This window comes from Megalops cyprinoides, chromosome 5 (genome assembly GCF_013368585.1).
Source record: "Megalops cyprinoides isolate fMegCyp1 chromosome 5, fMegCyp1.pri, whole genome shotgun sequence".
NCBI classification, from domain to species: Eukaryota; Metazoa; Chordata; class Actinopteri; order Elopiformes; family Megalopidae; genus Megalops; species Megalops cyprinoides.
Genome location: NC_050587.1, coordinates 18,201,873 through 18,223,154, shown reverse-complemented (window position 1 = coordinate 18,223,154; position 21,282 = coordinate 18,201,873).

Here is a 21,282-nt window from a genome sequence, read left to right as displayed (position 1 = left end):
CTTTCTTTCCCTGGAGTACTGCTTGTACCGCTCCGCCTCTGCTCTTCATCCACTTTGTAGGCTCCACCCCGACCACTCCCCTTCCCCCCCCCACCCAACCGGTGCTACCAGACCCCCAAACGGGTCTCTCAGAGAGTGAACGATGCGTGTCTGAATGGTCCATTAGTTCACCTGGAGGGTGACTGGGCTGAGCTTGAGCAATTCAGAAGACCCCAGCCCCTCTGTCGGTCAGTTTGTTTTTATGTTTTGTTTTGTTTTTTTTTTCCTCCTTACCTCACACTGGGCGTTTGCATTGAGGTCGTCTTCCCAAAGTTGGACTTCCTGTCATATTTCTGTGCAACGCTATATATTCTTTAAATATACCCCATCCAAGTGGCTTTTTATTTTTTGGATACCAGGACTTGGCCTGAAAGTGCGATGTGCACATTTCTTGGCATTTGGGTTGTAAAAAAGGGAACACCACACCTGAGACACACAATGAGTCTGAACACAGTGGGACTAAATTATCATAAACTGGATATGTATTACGTGTGAAAGTCAGAGGAAAACCCGAAGAAATACGGGACAGAAATGTATAGGAATCGCAATGGACCACAACTAATCTCTAAAACGTTTTTGTTTTCCCATTATGCCACCATTTTTTTACTCTAATTTGCTGCTGCTACTTTGTAGCCACCTACAGTATATATAACGTAAGCCGATACATTGTTATGAACTGTTTGTTAATTAGGACAATGAGCGGTGAACGTTGAACAGAGCTGCAGGCCCAACGTGCTGAGCATAGTGAATTATTACCATGTAAATCCTGAGGCTTGAAGTACAAGTTTACAGGCATTGGATTTAGGAGCCTACAGACGAAGACTCTCCAAGACACTCAGTAAAACTGGTACTCATAGCTGTGAACTCTGATCTTTGAATGTCACAATTGCTTATCCTTTACCTGCAGAAGAAAAAAAAGGAACATTTTGTGATTAGTTGCTTATATTTTATATTCAGTATTAATGTTGGTACACTGTTACTAATTTTTTTTTCAATTGTAAATTATATGCTAATTTATTGCCATGTTTCACTTGTCTTACATTTATTTCACTGCATGCAAATTGAGATTTTAGACTAGTGAAAAGAAAAAAAATGCAGTGAATACTCCCTTCCCCGTCCCCTCCCCCAACACACACACACACACACCAACCTGTTTTTAACCTAGATACATTAGAACAATAAAAAGAGCAGCTTCTAAAGAGACTCTGTGTTAGCTGATTTTTTTAAAAGTACTCTCTAAGTGTGTGAGAGAGGATGTGCTTGAGTGTGCCGAGGGTCTTTAGCTATCATTGAAAGGCGATGGTGCATAAAATGAAAAAAGCACTATGGTGTCCATGCTTCAGCTTTGTAGTAGGCTGTGGGCTACATGGACTCAGGAGATACTTTTTTGCTGGACCCCCTGCTGCATGTTATTGAGGTGTACTTATAGGGTATAGTTCATAGGATATTTTTTAGAATATGTCAGCGTGCTATTCCGGTATGCACTGTATATTGAATTACCTTAGCCGTGCTTGCCGTCACACACACACACGGTAGAGGTAGACAAAGCAACGGACTCCAAGCCATTGCAATCCAAGTGAATTCACAACTCAAAAATGTAAGCAACATACTGAATCATGTGTTTGGGAATGTGTCAAATGTATTTCCAAAAAAATATTGCAACAAGAGTGAACTATATGTTGAGCGGCTGGTCATATATTTTGAAATATGTATCTAAAGACTAAAAAATTCAAACAAACCAAAATACTAGACGTCGGGGGGAATGGTTTAATCTAGTCTCGTCAAATTCACCTCCGCCAGTTGTGCGACGCCTCCCATCCTCCAATTACCATGATGCTGATGGGTTGCAGCAGGATCTAGCTATTCTTAGCCAGCATGAATAACCCATACACGTGCTCACCCGGCCAAGGTTCACCTCGCATTGTATCTGGCCCCCAGCCAGTCCTATTACCTTATGGGAAAGAAATGATAATACTAATTGATCTGTCAGAAATATCCGTTTCCCCTTTACGGAGGACATTGGTAGAGGTCCACACCAGGCCACATGTGGAACAGCAATGAGGACGTTGCTTCACTGTGGGTAAAATGATGTTCTTTTTTCATGCCTTTTTAGATCATTGGTAGAGAGAGAGAGAGAGAGAGTGAGAGAGCTTGTAGGACATGCATCTGGATGTCATGATAACAGAGCTTGCATTGTCACTGAGCAAAGAAAGAAAAAAGAAAGACAGACAGTTGCAGTTTATTTTACCTGCAGGGACAATGGTTGTCATCAATCAACCAATCTAGTAACATTTTATATGAAATAGTCTGTGCAATAACACATGTATAATAACACTATAACTACTGTGTAACTGGGGCTAATAAAGTATGTAGAAGTGCGAGTGTGGCTTACTGGTAAGAAACAGGCCTTATTATTCAAGGGTTGTTGGTTTGATTCCCAGTTGGGGCATTGCTGTTGAACACTTGAGCTAGGTACTTCAGCTGTATAAATGAAAAGTAAAGTGTATGTAATACGTAAGTCTCTGTGGATAAGGGCATCTGCTAAGCACACAATGCAAGTTCATTCTTTTTCTCAATGACCATATTCTTTGTTTATTTACAAATACAATTAGATACAAGGACTTGTAATGGCAGTTGCAGCTAAGGTTAAAAACCTAAAAATCCATTCAGCATTCTACAACACTAAGGTCAACAATTTACAAACCATTGCATAGTAAGGATATTCATAACATGTTATTTTTATGCTATCTGAAATCAGTTCCTTTTCAGTGCCACATTCATCTACATCAAAATAAAAATGACCCCTAGGTAGAGAATATATGTTTGATTAGAATACAAGTTAAGAACATCATCAGCATTCAACCGTTGTATTCTCATGTGCTGGAAGACATCACGAGTTCATTACAGAGATGGTTTCACTTTAAGCAACGTCCTGTAGCGCTTCAGCAAACAAAGCACTGCCATTGTGTCCTCAAATCTTCACCCCACCGGCGGCTCTAACGCAGCACAGGTGGTCTCAACCCCCCCTACGCCCCAACACCCCCCCCCCCCCCCCCCCCCCCCCGCTGAGGGACGCAAGGGACAGAGAGTCGGATCGCAGGTCTACCAACGCAGGCCCAACTCATCCAGGAGAGCAGCCACAGCCTGGCAGAGAGAGGTCCCACCAGCCAAGCCCTCAGCCTCTGGAATGATTACACATCAGTTTACAACGGGGTCAAAATTCCTGCGGCCTTTCCAACCCTTCCACAAGTTATTCGCTTTTTTTTCCCCTTCCTCGCTGTTTTTTTAACTCTCCAGTGTCAGATCGGTGTCAGTTTTTCAACGGGGAACATGGGAGATTTGAGAGTTTGGCCTGAGTTATTTATTTTTTTTTTGTATCGTTTTACTGCGTGACAATAACATTTCCAGCATAATGGCTGAGGGGAAAAAAAAGATTTTTTTTTTTTTTTACAAACCTCCTCCAAGGTAATTGCAGAAAATGCCAGGCAAACTGGCTGGTGCTTTCAAAGGCACGGCGTGGAGTTAAAATGGCAGCGGAGAACTCTGGGTCCTGCGTGCACCTTTGACTGCTACTTTGGAAACGTTTCGCTCCGGCTCCTGAGTAATGAATTCTAAATAAACATTATCTACCCCACTTGGCTCCAGAACACGACCCCCCGACATGCTAATGCCGGGCTTCGAGTTACAGATACCGGCAGTTGTGTTTTGTCTAATGTAACCAGTTTAGAATACCTGAAGGCCTGGCTCGGCTTCTGTCTCATTCACTCGCTCCTCGGGACTTTGATTACATTTGCTCTGCACCCTCCAGGAAGTGGGGAAGTTCCTTAAAGAGGTGAGAAGGTTAAGCATTGAATGTCTCGGCAGCTGTTTTCCGGCCAGTCTACCACTATTCTGCTGCTTTCATGCCTTGCCTGACTGTAGTCACTGTACTAAAAACCAGGATGCTGGGACTTACTGACTAACTATCCCCAAACAACATTAACAGCAATGTAATTGTTGTATAGTATTTAGAGGGTGCGCATGTAGCAGAGCAGAAATTAGTAGCTTGTGTGAGTCCCGAAGGGTAGCAGGTAGCAGAGTGGTTTCAGCTGTAACACCACTCCCTGAGACTTGATTAGCTAGCATTGTTGCTGATAGGGCTACGGATAAAATGCCTTTAGCTCAACTGGTAACAACACTGGCTATTACTGTTTAGCTGAGCATCGAGAACAATGGTTTGAAACTTGCTTGCAGACAGACCCATTTCACATCTGTTACACATAGAAAATTGAAAGAAATAAATAGCTATGTTATGCCTGCAATAAGAGGGTACAGTCCCTTTGTAAAATAGGATACTGCAGCGTAAATTTCATTCTTTGCCCTATATGAGCATTATAGTACTTGGATTGTAAATTGATTTATAGCAAGACAGAACTGCAGCGATGAATTTTCTACATTATATTGCTTCTTATAAAATGTTCTTTTCATTATTCAGGCAAAAACTAGGACAATGATCTTTTGAGTTCATTCATGAATCTGAACCTTTCCACGGAATCAATAGAAGATTGGCCTGGATCTTCACCAAAGACTATCCTGAAGATGACAACTGAGCAGATTGGGAAAAAGGAGCAACGGCGAAAGCACCACTCCGGCTAGCACCAGCACCAGACTTTGCACCTGTCCTTGCGTGAAACAACACTAGGGTGTGACAGTCAAAGTCATGTGGCACGGCTGTAGGTGATGTAGCCTGATGGTTCCCATGCACGTAAACAGGTGTTTAGGGCGTAGAGTTTGTGATTACCGAACGGAGTGCCTGTGCACCGCTGAGCCTGAGGACATAAGGCTCTCTGAAAATGATCAAATCTGGGAGGGGTGCTTTGACACTGCTTATGTCTTCACAGTCTTATGCAAAGAGTGGTTTATTTTTTGCCAAATTTCTGTTTTTCCTCACATTAAAAAAGGGGGGGGGGGTGTATTGCAAAGTCATAAATCAAACGACCTCTTAATCCACATTAAAGGAAAGGCAAGAAGGATAGAATTAGTCTGCCAAATTAAAAAAGCCATCTATGAAGTCTCCCAAAGCTTTTTTCCTGCAGCTCTGTCACAGTTCATTTGATGCCATTGTCCAAAGGAGTTAGTTCTGGAGACTGTATTCACACTCTCTGCTGCTTATTAGCAGTGTTTGTAGGTTTAATGACTGTGAAGTATTTGCTTTATAATGTGTAGTAAGTACATATTTGCTTACATGCACATGTACAGAATATTTACATTTTACTTTTTGTGATTTAGCAGATGCTCTTTTTAAAAATTGATTTAAAAAAGTGCATACAAAGAGAGAGACAATACCAATCACCAGTGTCACAAGCGATATTAGTCATTACATAACATTCTGACATGTGTCATAACAGGTCTGCGAGGGAGTTTGAGAATAGAGAATATGAAATTTACAAGGGGTCTAAACAACTTTATTTCAGATATTGTCACATGCATTCAGTTTCACAGCCAGTAGGACCAATGTCCTGCAGTTTCATGGTTTGTGCCCTCCTTTAAATTTTGAACTGCTGCCTGCTAAGTTACGAATTGGGAGCAGCAATTTGTGGAGTTAAGGAAACGTTCAATGATCTGCACCAAGCAGTTAATAAAAGCTTGGCACAAATGAAGTTATTCAATTACAAAGGCCAGAGGGTCTGTGGTCACCGGCACTTGTAGTACTGTTCCACATGTATGGACATGTTTTGTGGTTATGAGAGCCTGATAAGACTGTGACATCCAACAGACTGAGAGATAATAACAGAAAAAGGCATCTCATTGTCATGGCTTGTATGCGCTCCGGAATAGGGAACTCCACTATTTTACCACCATTGCACAACTGTGACATTATTCATTCGCCTTATCTCTCTGCTTTTACTCAGATTGGTTGCGGTTACATTGACTGCAGTTACATTACTCTGTGCAGATGGCATAAATGAAATGGCAATGATTTGTATTTAAAGGCTCTGGGACTCTAGGATATGTGACAAGACTTCTGCGAAGCAGCAACTTGTGACAGGATCACAGGCCCTTTTGATAAGAGGTGCGGAGGGGATGAGAACCAGATCAAACCTCTTCACTCGGGGTCCTCTACTTAAAACGGACAGATAAACCAGGGCATTAAAACTGGCGCAAGATGCCAGCGATGCTAACGGCTAATGTGTAAAATTTCCATACCCCTGGAAAATAACCTGACTAATCTCACCAGGCCACATCAATCAGGCACTTGAAAAGAGACACCTGAAGAAACTATTTGAAAACGTACGCACACCACAAACACCCACACGCCCTCTCACATGCAAACAAAGCGCACTGAATTCCTGAATTCCTTGGCTTGGCTGGGGACGAGCGTGTCAAACCCCCTCAGCACGGCTGTTGCTGTTCTCAGATAAAGACTCTCAGGACTGGTTTCAATCCTCGTCACTCCCGGCCCAGCAAAGCCCAGATCTCTCTCTTAATACTGATGCTGTGACAGATAAAAGGTAGAGAGAGAGAGAAAATACTGCATCTGCAGAGCTGCTGAGGAGAAGGAAATTGCTCACTGCTCAATGAGGGATCAGGAGATAAGCAGGGGGGGGGGGGGGGGGGAAGCTGTTGGAGGCTAAGCAGGCCCAGACGCAGATAACCGGCCTAGCTTTATTCTCGCCTGGCTCCTGGTGTGAGGGATAACTGCAATGACAAACATCTCTCAGCAGGGAAATAAGAGTGGCACTGGAGTTTCGGGGGGTGGGGGTGGGGGCGGAGGTCCGACCACAGAACCGTGATACTCCTTGTCGTTGATGAGTGCCTGAAGTGCTTCGCCTCTCCTTAATGTGAGCAAAACAAGCTCCAGCAAACAGCCTCGACGGTGTCGCCGGACACCCCGTTCCGATACCGGAGGTGCAATCGAAAAGCTCACTCGCCCGGGCCAGGCGGGTCAAGCCGTCAGCGTTTCTATATCCTAGAAACCCTATCGGGTGTCCTTTCGGGAAGCTTTCCTAAGCTCGCTGCAGAGATGCCCTCCGCCACCACCGCTGCTACATACACCAATACCACTTCCACACGGTTATATATAGAGCTACATTTGAAAAGCTTGAAGCAGAACTGTCATGCCAGGTTTAAGCCAGAAAATGTGGTACCATCTCCCATGGTTCTACATATGACATATCAGTCCAAAATATTCCACTGATACACAAATAATAAAGCTCTAAAGGATGGATGTTAGTTTCACTACTGGCCTCTAAACTTCAATAAGATAGTTCCTCAAAATTCTTGCTTTTGTTAGGTTGATTACTCACAATTAAAGTGTTCCAACAGCTTTCTTGCAATCTTAAATGTTTCATTGCCTGAAGACACACCCTTTTGAAACTTTCTCAAATTCAAACAATACACAGAACTCTTTGAAGTACTCGATGTTAAATCGTTTTGGATTTATTTATGACATATTGTCCTCCGTTTTTCCCATGCCAGTTCACTGAATGTTCGATGACACTGCCAGTGTCATTGCCTAATATTTTACCGTCCGTGAAGTTTGATTTAGTAGCGGAGATGATGTATAGATGCCACATCGAATAAAACAGCAAATGCGGTTCTCAAAGAAACACCGAGTCCACACAGTTTCCGCGGAGATCTTCAGCTCCTTTTGGTGCTGCTGCGTGATATGAACACACAGTGCAGAGACAAAGTCACCTTCAGGGCGCCTTAATGGATCCCGTGTCCTCTGGTGTTTCAGCGAGGATGAGCAGATAAGTAGATTAAGTACACAGCGAATCAATAGCCAATCACTTAAAGTGATGGAGTAAAGCCAGCAGCAGGGACCCCGAGAAGGTCGAGAGCCCTGGTAGTTTCATCTCAGAGCAAACAGCAACAAAGTGAGGGAGGACAAGAGAAGTGATGCTGCCCAGGTTTCCCACCGGACGGTGTGTGTGTGTGTGTGTGGAAAGGGGAGGGGGTTCTTGGTTCTTTTTGGCCAGCATGTCCTCATCTCCACAAAGGATTAATAATGCATCTATTTTTCCACTTCCGTGTCCCTCTCTTGATGAAAACAGCAGACTAATGAAAAACGACAGAGGGGAGAAGCTGTATGACTTATTTTGCTGTCCTTGGGTGGACTACAATTGGTGATTAAAAATGTTCCCTTTTGGCCATATTCTGAATTAAGTTATAGAGGCCCAGGAAAATGTGCATTAACTGAAAGACATGATTTTAAACCTTTTAAACATGATTTTTAAAAATTTTAGTGGCTGCCTTGGAGCTCTGAAGAGTCTAGAGTTGAGGACAACTAGAGTTTGTTATATCAATTTGATAAAAACAAACCAAAAATCACGTCCTGAGATTTTTAGCTTCCTGAGGACATTTTTTGGATGGTTCATGGAAACTATTCCAGTAGACCTTTATGACAAAACCTTTTCAAAGGAAAAAAAAACTAAATCAAGACAAATCGGAAGAAATAACTTTACCATCACCTTTTTTAAATTGGAACTATTGCCAAATATTTTAAATATAAATTGGAAATATTGCCAAAGTATTTGAATTTAACGGCAAATATAACTTGTAATGCCTTAACCACTTACTCTCAGTGGTTATAAAAGAAAACAAAGAATATCTGTTTTCTCATGATTGTGAATTGTTTTATGTTTTATTGAACACATTTTATGAAAGATCCTCTTTGCCCCCATTGACTTCCTGATACTGATGACTGTACAATCTGTGATAATGTACAACCCAGGACAAACTGTCCATTTCTGAATCATGACTGAAAACACGGCAGGCTTCACAAACCCTCTGGAGTATGGTAATGTGTGCTGTTTAGATTATTTCAAATGATTTTCGCTATTTATTTTACACAATTGGTGTTCAACATGTTTTTAGTTAAGTTTACATTATTACCATGGTAAAGTTTTTGATGGCACCAATAAATTGGTCAGGGACACTGACTTCACATTAGTTGTTGGCGTTAGCACTAATAACTTGATTACCTTTCAAATCCAGGTTATTGCACAGGGAGATAATATATTTTACGGGGTAATATTCCACTTTTAGTGTAACAATTTACAGATTCAGTATTGAATTCTGCTGTTCTTCGTTAAATTATCCTCACTGCACTGAGGCAGAGTTTGATTTCATCTCCTCAGTGCTGTTTTCTGCAGTGATTGCTACTGTTGTAAAGGCATGCAAGGTTACTGGAAAGCGTGCCTCTCTTATGCATGTTTGTATTCTTGTAGAAAATCCAGAGGCATACAGAATGGCATGCTCACTTTTCAGTCACAAGAACTATCAGTGCTCAGACAAAAAAACAACCCCTGATCATATGGATGTCTTCTGAGGTGAAGGGTTTGTATCCCTTCTTCTCTCTTGCCAGATCGTATCGCATTACCACAGAACTATTCCAGGGGCGGAGGTCGGAATGGATGTACTGAGATGTGGGTGTAAATATGGAAATGATATACACAGGAGCCAGATCTCATTGGCAGGTACAGTCTCTGGCAAACTCATTTTTGTTGATATTTTCTGCTATTTCTATATCATTCATGTTTCAGTCTTTTCTTATAACTCTTTCCATATCTTTTTAGAAGAGGATACACACACATACACACACACACACACACACAGTCTCAGGATATTTCAGGATGTCTTGAAATGACATCAAAACAGTATTTTCAGATGGGTAGTAAATTAAATTATTTCAGCAAATTCAAAAATGTTTTTATGTGATACTATCACAGACCACACTACAGAGGAAACCCTTTGAAAATATTTCACCAGATAAAAGGCTTTTTGTATTACAAAGTAGCATTGTAATTCCATGAAAACTATCTTCATGAAAACCTCACAAATGTGGTTATTGTCATAAGTGCTGTAAATAGAGCAAACAGAATCAAAGGGAATAACTGTAAATTGGAGGAAACATATGCAAGTATTCGGGCATTGTATGAGATGCCCATTAGATAGCTTTAAGTGCAGAGGGAACTAAAGACTCAAGCTATTTTTTGCAAGATGAGGCTTTTTGTAAAGTCGCGCCAAAAGACCAAGGTAGAAGAAAAACAGCCCAGACAGGACACAACCAAAGTGCGGCTTTACCCTGACGTACCTGAGTGAACATGAACAAAAATGTGTGGAAAAAAGGTACGGCACATACAAATTAAGGTGTGTTTCTGTGACAGCCAATGGTAGATAAGCAGCCACTTGTTTCCTGACCATCAATCTTTTTAAATGCCGTGACCCGGGGCCTTGTCCATTGCATATGGACCATACAGGTTACATACCTCAGATGGTAATCTCCAATATGAGCACTGGCAGGCACTGTGAGAATTGCTGGTGCAGGCAAAAGTTCAAACAGAGACACTCAGTATCCCTTTCAGCTACAGCTCTCACAGGTCACAGAGCTGTTCTAAACAGCCCAGTTCACACTCCCCCTTTTTTCTTTAAAACCACAAACATGCATTGTAGTCATAGCAAATGTACCACAGTTTATAAGGAGCAATTGATAACCAGTCTGGAGAGAGACTGCTAAGATTCCTTGTGGATTTGTCAGAGAACGAACATCATCTTAGGACATCGTAGCAAGCAAGCAGAAGTTGTAATCATCATGGATAATGTCTGGGGAGCACACCATCTCCCTCTATTCCCTCTCAATAAAAGAAGCAGGTTTATAAAACACAAATGTCATCACATAAGGCACTTTGATCAAGATAAATTATTGAGCAAAAGCTGCCACGGGTCTATCTTGTGAATGTGTTTACTGACAAATCAAATAAGGCACTAGGCAACCTGATCAATGTGGTCAAAGCACTTAGTTGCAGTCACAGCAACTGTATGTCAAGTGTGAATCCTCCCTTTATCAAATTACATCACTTGTTAGTGCTTGGTCTGTTTCATGAAAGACCTGTGAAAGACCTGTGAAAAAGTAATTCATCTCTTGAACAGTGCTTATGGAGGACTTGCTTTTATGGGAAGGGGGAATTAATTGGGTATGGCAAGAAAGGTTGTATCCTTATTCAATTTTGGGTTTTGACACACCAGGGTGGTCAAAGGGGAAATACAGTTCTTCATCATGTATTTCAGTGCCCATCTTTAGCAGAGAAAAGAGGAAAGCATGGAGCCAAATGAAGCTTACAAACAGCCTTGCAGAAGACCTCTGACCTCTCACACCTGAAGATATTCACAAGTGACCAGTTTTTTTTGTGCTATCCAAGGTGTGATGAAGACTTTCACTGAAGACACCGCCTCATGGCCAGTTGGAAAATGGAAATACAGTCATCTAGTTTTATATGCAAGGTTTTTTACCGCAAACATTCAGACAAGAGAATTGATTAATTAAGCTCCTTTTACTCCTGCCACTCCGGAATTGTCTCCTTATTCCAGCACCTGTGAACTATTAATGGATGTATCATTGCCTTACTCATTGCCTGTATCACTTTGATAAAGTCTGATGAAATACAGTTTACCAATAAGATTGGGCAGTGAACTGCAATTCAATGGTAAACTTCCTTTGGAATGCTCTCAGTGGTTCCTTTAAGCCTCCCAAAGGAAACCGAGAAACACACTCACAAAAATAACAAAGAAGTTCTCTTAATTCAAGAAGCAGCCAACTGAAAATTGCAGTGGTTTTGCTTGTTTTATTTTTTCCGTACATCACTGTCTTCCCCCCCCACCCCCCGCCCCCGCTTTTGACTGCTGCACGAGCTCTTAGCCTCAGCGTACACCTACCCAACTGTCTCCCTGGTAATCTATCTGATGATTTAAGTATTCCTGCTCATCTGCGCCTCTTTATTTCCTGCCCTCTCACAAAAGCAGACGTCCGCCGTGACAGGTTCCATGGCCGTCCCGCGGCCTGCCGGAAGGCCTCACCCCGCGGCCCCCGTATCGGGAGTACGTCGCTGCCAGACCGCCCGCGGTCAAGCTCCCCAAGACGACTCCATTTCTCCTCTCAACATGGTCCCCGCCTGCCTTGTGTGCTTCGAAGGGGAAAAAAAAAACAGAGTCCAAACGCTGCCTTGTGGCAGGCCGTGCTAATTGATTTCAAACTAGAGACTGCTGCAAACATTTCCTTAGGAGCGGCGTGAAGACGTAGGGTTTTTTTCCCCCTGCGATATCTGAAAAGCAGACGAGCCGAATGAGTTCCACAGGTGTCTCCCCTCACTATCTCTCAGCATCTCATGAGATGGGCTAGTAAGCACAGTTCATAAAAGGGATACCATAGCCATTTCTGTGAAGAGCACATGTTAGTTTCTTTATCATTTTCATATCACAATTTGTCAACCTCCCACCCTGGCAAACAACTGTGTTACTTTCTCTGACATCTAAAATACAAAAGATCTTGCAGAATTAAACCTCAGTGAAACTTCTACAAGGTAAGACAGTGTCAGTGTGTAGACACCAGGTGTGTTTTGGGCCAGATTGCTTGCGCCTGCAGTGCAACTTAGTCTGCATGCAACCATGTGCAGTATGTACATAAATATATGTATCTGGTCGTAGCTGCTTTATTTGTTAACAAAATTACCTGATCTGATCAGATACCACAGCTAACACAACTACTCTACATGTAATAACTTCTGTATGAAAGTATTGTATTGAGAGTATCACCTCACTTCTGATCAGCCAGATCAAGGTAAGAGGAAATGTAGGTATGGCACACCATAGACTTCCAGATCAGCATATAAGGCCTGAATTGACATACTGAAACCTATAGTAGCTGGGTCAGTAGTCAGGCTTTCACATATTTCTAATTAACAGCCAATACAGTGCACATCATGTAGGAGGGTGAAAGGCATAATATCTGCATTCTACCTTAACTTGTACTTATCTTCAAAACAAGTATAAACCTTGCATTTTCAGGGAGAGAACTGAAGAAGGAAACAGCATTTTGCTGTTTGAAATTGGAGAACTACACTTGGGTCCTGGGACGGTCTCCAGCACTGTGTGGTGGATGTCACTTGACGGTTTAATGAGAATTTATACTTGAATGGTTTGGAAAGGCACTGAACAAAAGACACACTTCTGTCAAAGAATGAGTTTGTGATGTTCTGGGTTTTACAATATGTACTATATGCTGGCAGACTTTCTGATATCTGTTAAAAAATGGAAGTAATTATTTTCAACAAATACTGTATACTGTATATATTCAAGAATGTAACACTGGATAATTACAAAATGTGCAATCACCTAAAACATGAATGTTAAATAATTACGTAATTTCATTTGATTTTTTCAGATCACATTGGGCTAGTCATTTTATATTAGCACACATAAAATATCAATACAATAAAAGTATGTGTGACCACAACATACTTCCTGAGAATCCACAATGATGTGGTAATACATTATCTTACAGAAAACACACACGCACATGAATATATTTAACCATAACTGGCCAAAATGAACAAATTTGAACTGAAAATAAAAATAGGTGAATGACACAAGAGACCCTACCCTGAAGACCCTAACGGGAAGCTGACCTAAACACCTTACAAGGAAACTAGTCCGATTTTATCCTTGGAAATTTCTATCATGGTTCCAAACAATACTTATCAATGTTAGGTCCTGAAGGTTTTAAATGGCACCCCTTTGCTTTTTTACATTTTTGTCTCCCAAAATATGGAATAAATTCAGGCAGGCCTTAAATGGAAATATTTTTACAGTCTCCAACTGGAAGGTTAGATAACAACCATCCAGAGTGTAATTTAATGCAAAATGTTCATTCAGTCCGAGGTAAAATATTTTTGAGGTTTCCTTTTTAGAGTTTAACCTTGGTCTTGGTTGTAGACTTGGGCTTAATTTATTGTTTTGACTGGTTTCTTTCTGTGCTTTAAAATTTTTGGGAAATAGTATTCATTCCTGATCAGTCTCGTCCAATTCCTCTGGTACAACGGTTTTCATGTGCAGTCTACCTTGGATTCCAAGTCTGGCAAAGGCTAGAGGAATGGATATGTGTTATTGTTAATGGTCCAACATCCCCCCCTGGAAGTGGAACATTATGCTGGATCACGTTCCTCGGTTCCCCTCTCCTTTGGTTGGCACCTCCTTGGCTTCTGACAGAAGTTCCTCCAGTGGCACATCCTTAATGAGGTGCCTCAAAGACGTATCTGCGTCAGCCATCTTTGCTCGAGGTAACCGACACAAAGGCAACAAACCTCAAGTCTTGGGCCTTTCGAGTATTTATTAAAGCCAGTGGCTATTTTTTTAATACTTCATCATCCACAGGGCTTTAGCAGTGGACCGCGCTCCACTGGCTCCACTGTAACGCAAGAAGCACGAAGCACATTTAGAAAATACAGTACAGAAGAGCAGAGAAGAGGTAAAAAAAAAAAAAAGCTTGGCTGCCGAAGAATAAATCTCATAAAGGAGCAGTGAAATATGATCCGTGACATGAGCACATTTATACAGGTTAACCCTATTAAACATTTCCAATGGGGCCCTGCATCCCTGCTTCAGAAGCATTCTAAACCAAGGAACTTGATTTAATAGCGAATTCTTTTTTTGTGGATGAGGCATTAGAATATAAAGGTAGATAACTCAGGAAAAAAAAAAAAAAACTTTGAATGTGCGTCTCCAATGTTCCGGTCATGCCATTGCAGGTCAGGTTAGCCCACTGAGAGAGGGCTTATAAAAAAGCTCCAATTTAGCAGGCACGGGTCAGAGCTAATTAAATTCTGCTATATTTCTAAGTCTAGACACACAAGGCAGGGATGTTTCAACAAGGTCATGTTGTTTTACAATATTATCTTCTGGGGAATGAAAAAGGCCTCTATATGTCCTTTATGGAAAATACCTTACCAGAGATTCATCCTTGATGAAATGCTGACCACAAAAAATATTGGACATAGATACATGTAAATTATAGAAACAGACAGTCTGGATACAAAGAGTCTGTTATAGAAATATTGCCAGCTGTATATTAAAATTAGACATAACTTTAGAAATGTAGCAAGGACAAAAGTCACATGATTCATCAAGATGAGAGTTGCCATTAATGTTACCTACTAAACAAACTGGCTGATGACTAACATTGACTCATACGCTTTTATCATAAGCAAATTTTCCATTAAAAATACATTCCCATGGTGTCCACTAAAATTTAACTTTTGTGACAACTCAATTCAGCACAATACAGTCTGGCTCTGTGAGAGCAGATAAAAAAGCTACTTCAGTCCAATGCGAGACACAAAAAATGCATCTCCCCTTCAGGACAGAAATTCTATGGTAGGTGGAGGATGAATGCCTTCTATGGTGCTGGGACAACGCCGCCAAGAGGTCCCATCCGTGAGCCAACCTTCAACCCAAATCCTCGCCTTGCTTCACCCTTGCTCTGGTGCCGCTATCGCTCGGATCCTGCCGGGCCTTTGAAGGTTATGTTTAGCTGCAGAAGGCTCTGTGTCAGGTCACTGAGTCAGATTGTGCGGTGCGACAGGTTTATTTCCCCTCACACTTCACACTCGGACAGGGATTTACACTGATCCAGGTGCCCTAATTAACCCATACATTCCAGGCCCCTCCACACCGAAAGGGCGGCAGCTTTTATCTGGCCAAGCCACACAAATTCTCAGCATGCACCCACTCCACACTGGCCCTGAGCAGGAGGGTTTCTTTTCACTGATATTTGTTAACTTGCTGAGGCTTTGTCTCATGACATGCAAACCAACCCTCTTTTCAACAAAAAGGCCAACCAGAGTGGCCATGGTGCACATAAATTAATAGAAGCCAACTGGGTGATATTTCAGGACTAGTTTAATGGAAAAACATTGATATTTTGAATAAAAAGAAGCTTGACTCTTCAGAGGGAATATATCTTAGGAAGTGGATTCTAAATGGCAGTTGCTCTCTGCAAACGCGCACCGCTTAAAAGCAATGGCACAAACCCCCTCAGAAGCTCAGTGGCATTTATAGAAGAGTTAATTAGCAAGGGTGGAATTTCGACACTCAGAATCTCCGCCGTGTTTTCATTAGCCCTCTCCCATTTCACTGCGCTTTTGAACTGCTCCCAGCGAGTCATTAATACACCTAATATCAACAGAAGCTTGCTGAGAAGGCAGGACCCCTGGCTGCACGGTTGTGCTTACCCTCTCGCCCCCGGGGGCTGGGATTGGTGCGTGAGTGAGCGCTCGCGGCCAGGGGCCAAAGGTCAGGCGCGAGGCCCAATCCGTGCCGTGTCCCACAGCAGCTGGCTCGGCTTCCAGATCTCACCTCCCCGTGTGACACCTGGAACCTTCACAGCTGTCGGGCATGGAAAAACGGCGAGGCAATATTACCGTAGAAACGGGCCAAACACGAATGCGTATCCATGGCGCAGGCTCGCTGCAGAATGTACACCGTATGGAAGTGGAAGTGCCTTCACTCCAAAGGTTTCTGATGTTCAGGCCATCTGACCCAAATGGTTTGCAGAGGCTGATGCACAGGACACGGCTGCCAATTCTCCCCTGGTGTCTGCGCACGTCCTGCACATGCAACGGCTCCTAATTGTGCCATTCATTAGCGCAAGCTGGAGCTTAGGAACAAACATTGTGAAAGCTCTCCCATGCACTAAACAGAGACAGATTGGAGGGGGGCGGGGGTGGAGAGGAGAACCAGGAGCCTGTCAATTCAGTAAGAAAAAACCCCCCACAGAGCTCATTAACGCATATCTTGTAGCCATTTTACTCTTGACTTCTTTCTGTGGAGCCCGATGATGTGGCAGTGGAACGTCCACAGTGGAATGGAATTTCACCCCTTTTGGCCAACACCAGGCAAAACACAGATAACATGTAATACAGGTGTGTAGTAAAACACCTACTGAAAGCTTCTGGAATCCTTGCTATGATTCTGGGAAATATTAAGAATCAAGATTTGTCTCTAATCATGTGGCTGTGTTCAGATTTAAGGTGAAACATTTCAAACATTCAACAGAATGTAAAATTTCTAAAGCGATTTCCTATTCTCAGTTAACTGCTTTAAAAACAAACCAGTAAATGGAAACAAAAAAAAAATGAAGACACAGTATTGAAGCTCAAATAAAAAGGTTTCATTTTCCTTGTTTAATGATAAGCTGCAAAATCAATTACCAGTTGCACGGTAAAAGGCCTAAAAAATAGTTCTGAAACTTCATGAGATTTGACAGCGTGAATATGTGAATGGCCCAAGGAAAGTATCTTTGGTGTCTGAACCAAAAACCAAAAACCAAAAACCAAAAAAATTCAGTAGAAAAAGTTTGGACAACTGGTTACTCTGAGTTTTCCCCCTTCAAGCACTTCGACTTTTCCTCTCATGTCACCAGTTATAATTACTGGTGGGTGAGAACCCATACAAATAAGCTGCCATAGCGGGAATCAGCCAAGTAAAAAAAAAGGCCACTCATGACAAAAACACCAGTAGGTCCATTACAAACAGCAAGATTACAGCTATAAGACTGCAGACTGTCTATTTTGGGTCTCCAGTGACCTGCCTGCAGCTTGTTCATGTTGTTTTGGAACGTGAATTCTGTATATGTTTATACAGTACCAGTCAAAAGTTTGGATACATGAACTCGTAGGGTTTTTGTTTATTTTTACTATTTTCCACATTTTAGAATAATAGTAGAGACATCAAAACTATGGAATAATACAAAAGGAATTATGCAGTGTATCAAAACTATCTTACATTTTAGATACATTTTTTCAAAAATTCATACATAGGCATCAACTTTACTATTTATTTTTGACTGAGAAACAAATTTAAAGCATTTAAGCATAAGTCTTTAAATCAAAATTAATATTTCAAAGACACATCCCCTTATTCCATTATCCCATTATTTTAATCAGGTGTGTCCAAACTGTTGACTGGTATTGTATACATATACACAGAATTCGATGTAAATGCAGACTGTCTATTTTGGGTCTCCACTGATCTGCCTGCATCTCGTTAATGTTGTTTTGGAATGTGAATTCTGTATATATATTTATGTGTAACTAAAGCATATATACAAATACAAAAACATGGCTACAAACATTGAAATGATTTAAACATTAAAAAGAAAAATAGTCCCTTATAAGCATAATTAATATAACAGGGAATACAGGTGAGGACCATCAAAATGTGCTCATGGCAGCTGAATAGCAGAGTTATCTGACGGTTTTACAGACACTGGCGGCATGGTGTCCTCTGTAACTGGGGCATATTAGATGATAAAGCACTTACCTTAATTCAGCCTGAATCACAGCTGCGAAGAGATTGACAAGATTAAGCTCTAATGTAATTTCATAGTTCATCCGTAGTGTCTCGGCCCATTATACTCTGCGGATGGCTTTGGCCCTCCTTTCACATCGCTACAACACTTCCAATACATTACAGTGACAGTGGAGAGGAGACACATCCACTTAGACATTAACTTCCCTCTGACATCATCAAAAGGCCAAGGGGCAAAGTCGGCACTCTAATTCCTCAAGAGGAACATTTAGCTAGCCCACAATCATTTAATCTGGATAAGGTCAGCAAGGTTGGTTTGTATGAGGTGAATTGACTCCCAATATTTTTACTCCCACAAGGGTGGCCAAATATGACCCTGTGTGTTGAGGATCGAGGTGTCAAACTGAATACACAGGGGAAAACAATACTGCTTGTTCATTCCACCCTTTCAAAATGGTATCACTCAATAATAATCTATCACAATTCCCTTTTTTAAAGGAACTGCCTTGTATTGGATTTTGATGTTAAGAAGAAAAAATATCAAGAGTTAACCACACACACTAAAGAAACAAGCAAGAAATAAAAGAAGTGAAGAAGAGAAGACAAATCCAAAAAGAACAGAAAGGGGCCCTTAAGGCACTGACTCGGGGTAGCGATGGAAAAGAATGCTCAATTAAATGAGCAAAAAGCTCAGGGTGAGCTTTTCAGGGGCTGAAGTAAAAAAAAAAACAGAACCACAGAGTGTGGGTGAATGAACCCATTTTTATTAATGTATCGCATGAAAACCAACCTGCTGCAAAGATGTGAGGATGCTAGACATGTCCGATATGAGACGCTGTGACACATTTTGATGGCAACAATTCTCATTGTAGGTGGACTACAAACAAAACAGGCATGACATTAAGACAGAGGAGCAAGGGGATATTAGGAGGGCTCCTCCATCCTATGTCCAAACAAAGGCAGAGCATACTGTCAAAACATGTGGGGTATACATTTATTCATGTGATGTGGTGATAAAAAATTTCACACCAAAGCCCCTCTCCTCATTTACATAGGACAGTCACATTTTTTATTACTTCTTATATCAGTGTTCTCATATCAGGCCGGGATCATGTTAAGACTCATAATGATGCACCTTACATGTAGCCCTGGGTCACCTGGAAGCAACAAGGAGCAACAATCAGGTTCTTGTTCATAAGAAGTAAGCGTGTAATGATACACTAATTCACATCGATGCATATGAATCAAACATTGATGCTAGAGCACTTCTAGCAATCTTAGATATCTTCTGAGTGTCATAAAAGCACATCAATGGAATTTAACAAACTAATGCTGAGACACTCAACATTCCTTTAAATGCACAGCATAATTTTTAGGTTTGAATCACACTGCATTGAAATGTAGCGCATCAAAGTGAATTCCAAAGTGCATCATTGTTAAACAAAGGGTTTACACCCCTAATGAAAAATAAAAGACAACAGAAAATGAAAACAGCAATTAGGGAAAGTCCCAAAGGACTAAGTATGAATTCCACATCTACACCCCAGTTATGATACCGAATACCAAACATATTCCTTAGTTCCATTCAACCCTGGGTGGGTTACTATGAGACAGACGTAGAATATGAGGGAGAAACACCAAAAGCATAGCATATGATCTTGAATGAGAGCTGACGCGGGAGAAGGAAGCGACTGGCATGTTGGACTTTTGGGGAGATTAACGGCTAAGGGTGAAAATTTTCGGGAAAACCGCAGACACAAATTCATGTCGCCCCTGGTTCACTAGCTGGAAGGAAAAGGATTATCTCACTATTTTTAGAGGCTGTCTGAGAGACCAGAGAAAGAGATGCAGGTACTCAGAGCCCAAGGGGCTGTGGAGCACAGTAATGTTTCAGCTTTGTTCAATCCCACAGTGGGGTGCGAAAGGTAAAAAATAATTAGCTCACTAGATTCCTTACGATAGTAATAGTTATTTCCTTATATCTAAATTTTATGATTTACGCCTTACTGTAACCGCAGGAGGCTTTTTATTTAAATTGGAGTAACAAAGCATCCATTTCTATTTTTTACATCCAACACTTGATTTGGTCTGCAATTGAAATGAGCAATTAATGAGTCAGAAAGTTAAAAAAAAAAAAAGATACAAATTATGTGGTCAACAAGAACCTGTGCGCTGAAAAGCTGAACAATGATAAATCAATTGGCAGTATCCTTTCATCATTTAAACTTCAAAAAGTCACATGCTTGATTAGCCATTGAGCGGTAAATGTAAAGTGCAAGGGATTAGAACAGTGTTTCAAGTCACATTCAGGTTATCAGATCAAGGTTTCAACTTGTGCTGACAGTCTTTGACTGAGCCAGCAGCCCTTCATTAGAACTGCATCAGTCAGCAATTTCTGGACTCCATATACGTCCACTTTGGTTTCGGGATAAATTAAACCAAGCCTGATGCTTGAGCTGAGCCACAGGAGACATTTTACCTGTTCAAAGCATTTTACTGCTGTAAAAATCAGTCAAGTTTATGAGCCCCCTGCATTGCTCTCCCTAGCACGTACTCCTCAGTGAAACTGTGGAATCTGACGAGGATCGCTCCAGACGACTGGCCGTCTTCCAGGCCCAGCGGTAAACTACTATGAGCATTCCTGTAAATGGGGGGGATCTCATCCAGATGCAATACCTTTATCTAACAACCGCAACTTTGTTCTTGTCTGTAATATGCAAGCAATTTCTAACCACTAGTCTGGAGCCTCCTCCAGGGTTGTGTTATTGTGTAAGTGTTTCTGCGCTCCCTTTAGCTGTAACACTCGACATGAGAATGGCAGGATGACTGTCTGAGTATTCATCAGCCAAAGACTTCAAAGGTAATGCTGGTCATGCGAAGTTGATTCTCGGAAGAGGAGGAAGTGTTCACTGAACCGATGGCTTTGAGTCCTACCCATCCCAAATATGCTCTTGCTATGCAATCCACTTAACAGGGAGTCCTCTGTCTACTGGCTGGAGAAAGCAATAGCTCTGGCCTAAACTCTGGCTTCAGAGATTACATCTCCTCCCTACCTGTCTGTGCTTTGGGCAAGAACTACTAGGAAATAGTGGAATCTGATCGGACATACGCAAGTGCCCA